The sequence below is a fragment of the Triticum aestivum genome, chromosome 4A, assembly GCF_018294505.1.
Source record: "Triticum aestivum cultivar Chinese Spring chromosome 4A, IWGSC CS RefSeq v2.1, whole genome shotgun sequence".
NCBI lineage: Eukaryota > Viridiplantae > Streptophyta > Magnoliopsida > Poales > Poaceae > Triticum > Triticum aestivum.
Genome location: NC_057803.1, coordinates 603730083 through 603738269, shown reverse-complemented (window position 1 = coordinate 603738269; position 8187 = coordinate 603730083).

Below are 8187 nucleotides of genomic sequence, written 5' to 3'. Positions count from 1 at the left end.
TATATCTAAGTCTAAGGAGAAGCACGCTAACCAACTAGAACATCCTAATGCCGGTGAACAACCCCCTTTTCGAAAACAAAAAAAAACAGCTCTGGAATATCTCTAAGTCTAAGGAGAAGTATGCTAACCAACTAGAACATTCTAATGCCGGTGAGCAACCCCCTTTTCGAAAACAAAAAAAACAGCTCTGGAATATCAATGATGCATTCAGGATGCGTTGCATAATTGGCATATATAGCAGGTCTTTCAACTATTTCATAGAGCACAGGGGAACAAGGAATAAAATAAATATGGAAATTTTGCAAGCAAATTGTAAAATATGAGCATTAATATTTGTTAGGCAGCACGGAAATGCAGTGGATGTTTTCACACTATTGAACAACATTCAAAGTCAGCTGAAGACAATTTTACCACTGTGGTAGGTGGTGGTCAAATTAGTTTGCCCAATCATCAAGGTTCTATTCGGCGGCTATCAATGCAGCACATTGACAAGAAACTTGCATCTGAACTAGCAAATGTAGACCTCAGCCATGTTCGAACTTTGATAGTAATGCCATCATGTTGTGTCACACACTTGCCCAGTCTGGATCGGTTTGAAGCTTTACGTGTTCTGGATTTTGAAGAGTGTCGGGATTTAAAGGACTATGATATGGAAGGCATGGACAAATTATTCCAGCTAAAGTACCTCAGCTTTAGGGGCACAGGTATATCAAAGCTACCATCAGGGATCATGATGCTAGGTAATCTAGAGATGCTGGATCTTGGGAATACATCTGTGAGAGAATTGCCTGCTGGAATTACTCGGCTGACTGCACTACGACACCTAATTGGATTTCCGAACAAGCAGCTACAAAATGGGATTGGGGGCATGAGGAACTTACAGTTGATGCCCAAATTTATTATTACCTCGCAAGAAACAGATGTGTTGGATGATCTCGGGAACCTGGCAAGTTTGGAGGAACTCCATGTGGATCTCTGTGATGAAGTATCTTACGAGGACAAGGGATTTGAAAAAGAGGCATTTCTCTCCTCACTGTGCAAGCTTGGCACCTGCAAACTCCGTTCCTTGGATACATCAGCGTACATTTGTTCCCTCGACTTCTTAGATTCTTGGTCCCCTCCGCCATCTTCTCTTCAAAGCTTTTTGGGGCCCATGGTCAGTTCGTTCACAAAACTTCCAAAGTGGATTACACCTGCACTCATTAACCTTGCCAACCTGAACATCTGCTTAAGTGAACTGACGGAAGATGAGCTGCTTACGCTTGGGCAGCTCCCATCCTTACTCCGCCTGGAACTACGGCCATCAAATAAGTTTGTTGGTACAGTCCAAGCCACTTCTTTCCCAAATCTGAAGGTGCTTTCCTTCAGAAAAACCTGAACAAGTATATGTTTCGTTCGTGAAAGGGTCTGCGCCCAAGCTTGAGGAAATTAGCAACATGCCATTCAGTGTGCCGGCTGCAAAAGCGAATAAATTCTTTTTAGGCATTCAGCACCTCCCATGTCTCAAACGAACTAAAATAGGGCTGATGAAGACGCGACACCATCAGAAATCAAGGCTGCAGCTGCTGCGATTAGGAAAGAAGCAGGTGCCAATCCCAACCATCGTGCAATTATTATTCGGGGGGAACCAGAGGAGGAGAAGGGGAATGCTGATGAGGATTAAAGTGTTCACAATCTGCAAGAGGTACCAATACTTATTTTAATCACCCACCCTTTCTCTTTTAGAGAACATCGTCACATTTTAATTTTCCACACCAAAATACATTTATATCCCAAGCTGCTTCTGGATTTCTCAAATTCACATCTTCTGATGTTTTCCTTTTGATGCCCAGGATATAGAGGTTGCTTGCTTGGAAGGTTCAGGCGACAACATGAAAAACTGAAGCTGAAACACAAACAGATATACGTACCTCCTAAAACTGGTGGTCTCGAGTCTCTCTCAACTGGACTGTGTTTGATTTCCTCCGTTCCTTAGTTTGATGATTCAGACCTAAACTCTATCACTGCTAATAAGTTGAAGGTTCCCCCTGTGGGACCTTGTAGTCTGAATATTTTTTTTCTTTTTTTGGAAAAGGAGGCGTGCCCCCGGCCTAGGCTGTTGTTGTTAATTCGCTTATACTCTGTTCCCAGTAGCTTCATGCATTTGTTGGACCTTAGCTCCATTTGCATTCAGGGTCATTTTTCTGCTGAGCACTTGATTTGTCTTTCCCTTTGTTCCAAAATAAGTTTTGTTGAATTACTGTGCTCTGAACAGAGCAGATCCACCATGGAACTCATTCATATATCTGCTACTATGTGTTATTATTCGTCAGTTTTTGTTCTGACGAAAGCACGCTGTGATACTCTTGACGTTTTGAAGTGAAGTATCATGGAACGAATTTTTTTATGTGTTCCAAGTTGAATGACCCCATCCCCATGTGTATGTAGTAAGCCGGATGACTATAGTAGGTCGTGCTGTTAGAATAAATCCGATCTGCTCCGTCGATCTAGCGAGGACCAAGCAATCACACAAGCACGACACCGAGATTTGTTAACGAGGTTCACCATCATGGCTACATCCCCGGAGCATGACTACGGGCGCTCCTCCCCATGACATCGCTACAATACCGCACCCCGGCCGCCCGGGCGCCGGCACACGCCGCCGGCTCCCCCGCGTGCCCGTGCAATTATGTTGGCATAGGTTACATCGTGTGTCTACCCTCGCTATATATGAGAGGCCTAGAATACAAGTGTCCTACTTGGACACGACTCCATATCCTGTCTACACACCGTACGACTCCAAGTCCAACTGTAACCTAACTTGTACAATAATATTCGACACAACTCTAACACGTGCTTTATATACATATGATATTGATATGAAAGATGGTGCAAATACAAATCTCCCAAATGATATACTCCCTCAGCTGTATTTGTGTTGAAACAGTTCTCCTATGTGCTCCTCTGCTCTGTTCTTATGCCGAGAAGAGGACGCACCTTGTGGCCGCTTTTAGGTGTTTCATTCAGGGTACTCTGTTTCCTCTGCTCTGCTGTGGCATGGGCATGGCGCTGTCTCTTATGTCCACACCACACACACAGAGACCGAGGGAGATGTTGTGCTGCTGACGCTCTCAACTTCTCACACAGTATTTGTTTCAGAGTCTCACAGATGAGTATCTCTGGAAACGCAAACCCCGCTGTATCTTGCGCACGTCTAGGCGTCTCCATTCTTGCAGAAGATAACAGTAATTCTTAGTCTTCTCCTTTCTAGACTGGTGGTACTATTGCATTGATTTTTGCATGGAAAAATAACATTGGAGCTGTGAGATATGAGGTTGGAGGAGGAATCCAGCTCGACATTCTCGGACACTTTATCCAGTGTACGTAACACAAGGCATGTCGTTGCATCTTTGTATGCTCACAAATTTTCATACTACAGTTGCTTCCTAGTTATACATGTCCTTTCCTTGGAAGACATGATGATCACTTGTGTTGTTCCATAAGCTGTATTTGGAACTAGAGTAAAATATAATCTAGTTATAGTGAGAATGCTATTCTCGCGGTCATCCTTGGAATCAACTTGTAGTACTCTCGGACTGGTACTAACATTAGTCATGCGCTGATGCGATATGAATGCAAATTGGAAGTTATGTTCCACAATACAACGAGATCAAAGCTGGGCTGGGCCGCCTACCAAGTCTCAGCCGCACAGCTCCGACACAAAGAACAGCTTCCCCTGGGCTGGGCGACGTCGAACGTGAACCGTGTGTTCACCTATTATGCGGCACAAATCACCGTCCCCTGAACTGTGAACTTTGTGACCAATAGCTAGCTGTAACTAAGGAACTCCAGCCCACCCCCTGATTCACACAAACGAAAGAACCATGACGTGTGCCATCAACATACATTCCAGATTCATGAAATCAGACCATATACTCCTGGCATGGTCAAGAAAAAAAAATAGAGAAGAAAACAAAACATACATGGACAAACCAAGTTCTAGCTAGCCAGGAACATGATGGAACAATGAACATAAAAACTACACTTGGAGCAAACATCATCCAAGTCTATTATTCTGTTTTTAGGTGTTTCATTCAGGGTACTCTGCTCTGCTCTTGGTAACTTCGATCTTTCAGGGCAAGGGCATGGCGCGCGTGTCCACACACACAGAGACCGAGCGAGGTCTTGTGCTGCTGACGCTCTCAACTTCTCATACAGTATTTGTTTCCCGCCGTATCCTTTGTAGACTGATGATTGATGGCGCCTTGCCTTGTTGTTTGCAGAGCGAGAAAGCGGGGAAGGAGTGTGGATTGCCCGTGATCATGCCCGGGGATAACATCGCAAAGTTCTACGCGAGGCCCTGCCCACACGGGACGTGTATACCTGCTGCAGATCCCCTGTGAAAAAGGATAACTTGGTTAACATTTCAAACAAATTAACATGAAAACAAAATTGGCAAACTTCCTAACGAACTTACATGATTGATTATGTCAGTGTACACTTTTCTCTTTACCTTCCAGCTCCTCCTGTAAATACACCCGTGTAAATAAACTGCAAGTTTTAGACCTTGCGTGCACGAACTTGCAAAACACGTGTTTCTGGACATCAAACTTGCGCGGGCATGCAAATACGGTCACATTTCCTGTACACGGGTGTATTCTCTGCCTATATGGCACGCCAGCGTTCCAGGGCCCATTGTCAGTGGCTGGTACTGACTAAAGCGTGCCCACAACATATTTTACTGCCTAAAGCGTATTTTACTGACTAAAGAGTACCATTATGGACTATTTCTTATTTTATCTATATTATTCAAGTTCAAAAAAAATTAGTTGAATTATCCGCAAAATTTACGTACATTCATTCTGACATATATGCTCTTTTATCTATATTTTCAAATTTTAAATTATTCAAAGCCAAACAAAAATTCCATTGCTTTGTCAGAAATAATTTACGTACATTCATTTAGCACTATTAATCTACATTTTTTATTTCAAAAGTATTCGAATTGAAACAAAAATTCAGTTTATTTGCCTGAAAAATGTAAATACATCCATTCCGCACTATATTTCCATTTATCTAGATTTTTAAATAAAAAATTATTCAAATTTAAACTAAAACCTAGTTCATTTGTCCGAAAAGTATATCTAGAATATAAGTTGTTTTCTTAAAAGGGCTAAATGGCAATTCAATCATACAACGCATGTGTGCGATAAGTACAAATAATATGTTAGAAAGATGAATCTAAATCTCTTCCAGGTCATAGAGTGAATGCCAAAGGGAAGATGCTAGCCAGGAATGTGAACACTTGATGAGAAACCTGACATAAGTATCCTTGGAGTAAGTACAATAGCGGGTTTATAGCCCGCTTGCATGGCAATTTTGCCTATATGGAGGAGACATGAAAAAGTAAGGAGAGTGCCTCTCATGCAAGAGCCTAGCTATACGCCTGCTCCTAGACAGATCCAGCAAATGTGAACAAAAGAGATACAGAGAAGATGAGAAAAAAATATTAATGTTATAGCCAACCTTATAGCTAACCTTATTGTATGAGTGACTATAAGTGATAGCTATAGATCATATAGTCGACAACTGGCTATATTATTAACCATGCTCTCATAATCACTGTTGCAATGTGCTTCATTAATAATAGATTGTGTTTGACAAAGAACAGTTACCTATTTCCTATGTTTGTTTCAGTAGTTAACACGAAAGTATGCATGTTGAGGCAATAGAAACTTACAACAGTGAGCCTTTTGAAGTGTTCTTTCTGGACCAACAGATGAAGATCTTCACATTCAGTCTATTATTGTCAATAAATATTTTTTAATATTTATGCAAGAAAAGAAGGTAATATGATATTCTAAAGAACTTATACATCAATAATGCATTTTGATTAATACTAAGGGTGACAATCTTGAACCTCTTTCAATTACTAGACAGATATTTGAACAAAAAATTGCGTACTCTCAATTTAAAAAAGATTATAAATTACCTTCGTGATGGTTTCAATTAACAACATTGAAATTTGGACTGGAGACCTGTCAAAAATATACAAAAGCATATCTGTAGATGTGTCCCTCGTCTTGTCTGTAGACGTCTCCCAATGCATGTAATCATCAACAAATAATAACTTGATGTTTCATTCTTAAAAAAGGGCAACCTGATGCATGTAGCTCCCGCTTGCGCAGGGTCCAGGGAAGGGTCCGACCACTTTGGGTCTATAGTACGCAGTCTTTCCCTACATTTCTGTAAGAGGCTGTTTCCAGGACTTGAACCCATGACCTCATGGTCACAAGGCAGCAGCTTTACCACTGCGCCAAGGCTCCCCTTCATGTTTCATTCTTAAAAGATACCGAATATTCAATTTCATGATAATGTATGGAATTTGTGTTTGTTAATTTACTTAATGAAAGATGGTATAGGTCTGGAAAGAACTAAAAGAAGGGAATGCTACAAGTTGAACATTACCAGTCACTCTTCCAAGCACGCACCATTCTCCTTGATAGAGGGATACTTTAATTTCACTCTAACAATACAGACAACAACATTTCTTACAAATGTCTCTGGCTGATTTAGCAATTTCTTAAATAAAAAGCTCCTCAAATATATCAAATTAATGTTAGTAGGAACAAGAGTAGCTTTCCTATTTCCTTCCGAACTGATTTTGAAAGTACTATACTCAGAGTACATGGTCCTAGTTTTTTTTCATGAATAAACAACTGTCATCCTCAAAATTTTCCAAATTTGACACTTCATTGCATTTTATGCTGCAATCAAAATAATTTTAAGCCTTTTCAAGTTCACCCAGTTCTATTTTCTATCAAGTGTCTTGCAGTAATGCTTGAGAAAATATCCATAACCCAGTTCCTCAAAATCAACCATAAACTTGAAAATATAATTGAGTAAAAAGGAAAGAAACTCGAGGGGCCACATGCCATAGCCAAAAACTAACTATTAAATAATATCACAAAATAATTCACATGTTACCTTGACTCAAAATTATTACCAAACTTGAAAATAAAACAAAGTAGTTGCCAAAACAAAATAAAACAGGTATATACATGATGAATTAAAGTTCTCAAGAACATGCATTTAGTTACCCCTTGAGAGACATCATCGTTCTTCTCAATCATAACCACTATCCTTAGATAGTTGATGCAGAATCCCTTCGTTTCCCTCAACCTGGCAAATTGTGTTTTGGCCAGGCAAAAGACATAGATAGTTACATCTGAACAGTGGAAGCATTGATATGATGATGATTGCTTAGAGATAAAGCTAGTGTGTCAACCTGCCACATTTAGTAGTAACTCGGTCAGTAATCAAATAAACTTATCAGATTCGTGGAATCTAAATCTTCTTATAAAGTACTGCATGTTCCACCCATTCACACGCCCTCTACTAGTGCTTAGGCATCAACCCAGCTCAAGCACCTCATTCGTATCCCCTAATCGTTCTCTATAATTGTGTATGCTAATTATGATAAATTGCTTTGTGTAGCCAGAGCATATTACTTGCTCAATTGGAGCCGGTGTTGAGCCAAAGCATTATTTACCACCTGTGCATTATGGATGTTAGATAAAATGTCCAAGCGCTATAACATTTTATATATTGCATGTCTTCTTTGTACATAGATTCTTGACTCCGAGAATCATGATTTTCCTTGTTTTCCTCTAATAAGTTTTAGTTCTAATAAAGATTGAGTATCATATTTTTAGTGCTCAACGACACAAGCATCAGCATTGTGTGCCGCATGTCATCCTCTCCTCCTCTACTGCACTGAGAGTTCATCATTACCTTTCCCCTATCTGCATGTTAAATCTATTTGAGATTGCCCTTGTCCATTGAGACGTCATGTAGGGAATGGATATCTATTTCCATGAAAACCTGCCCAGTTTATCTGCCAAATTACTTTTCAAGGGTCTTTCCAAAGTTTGTTCGTATGAAAAATGATTACTGTATTTAGCAGTGCTTTATTTTGTTCAATTATGTGTTGAATCTTCAAATTAAAATTTCGCAATGGCAGTGGAATTTTATTATAGCCTCATTGATGAAAATTTCGGAAACTATGTTGCAGATGAACTAGAAGTCTATCACACACCGGATCATTTTATACCTTCAAATGCACGACAATATGTGTCTCATACAAACTCCTGATGCAGGGGTATCTTCTAGTTAAGGGGCTTGTTCGGTTAATCGCTCCCACAAGGT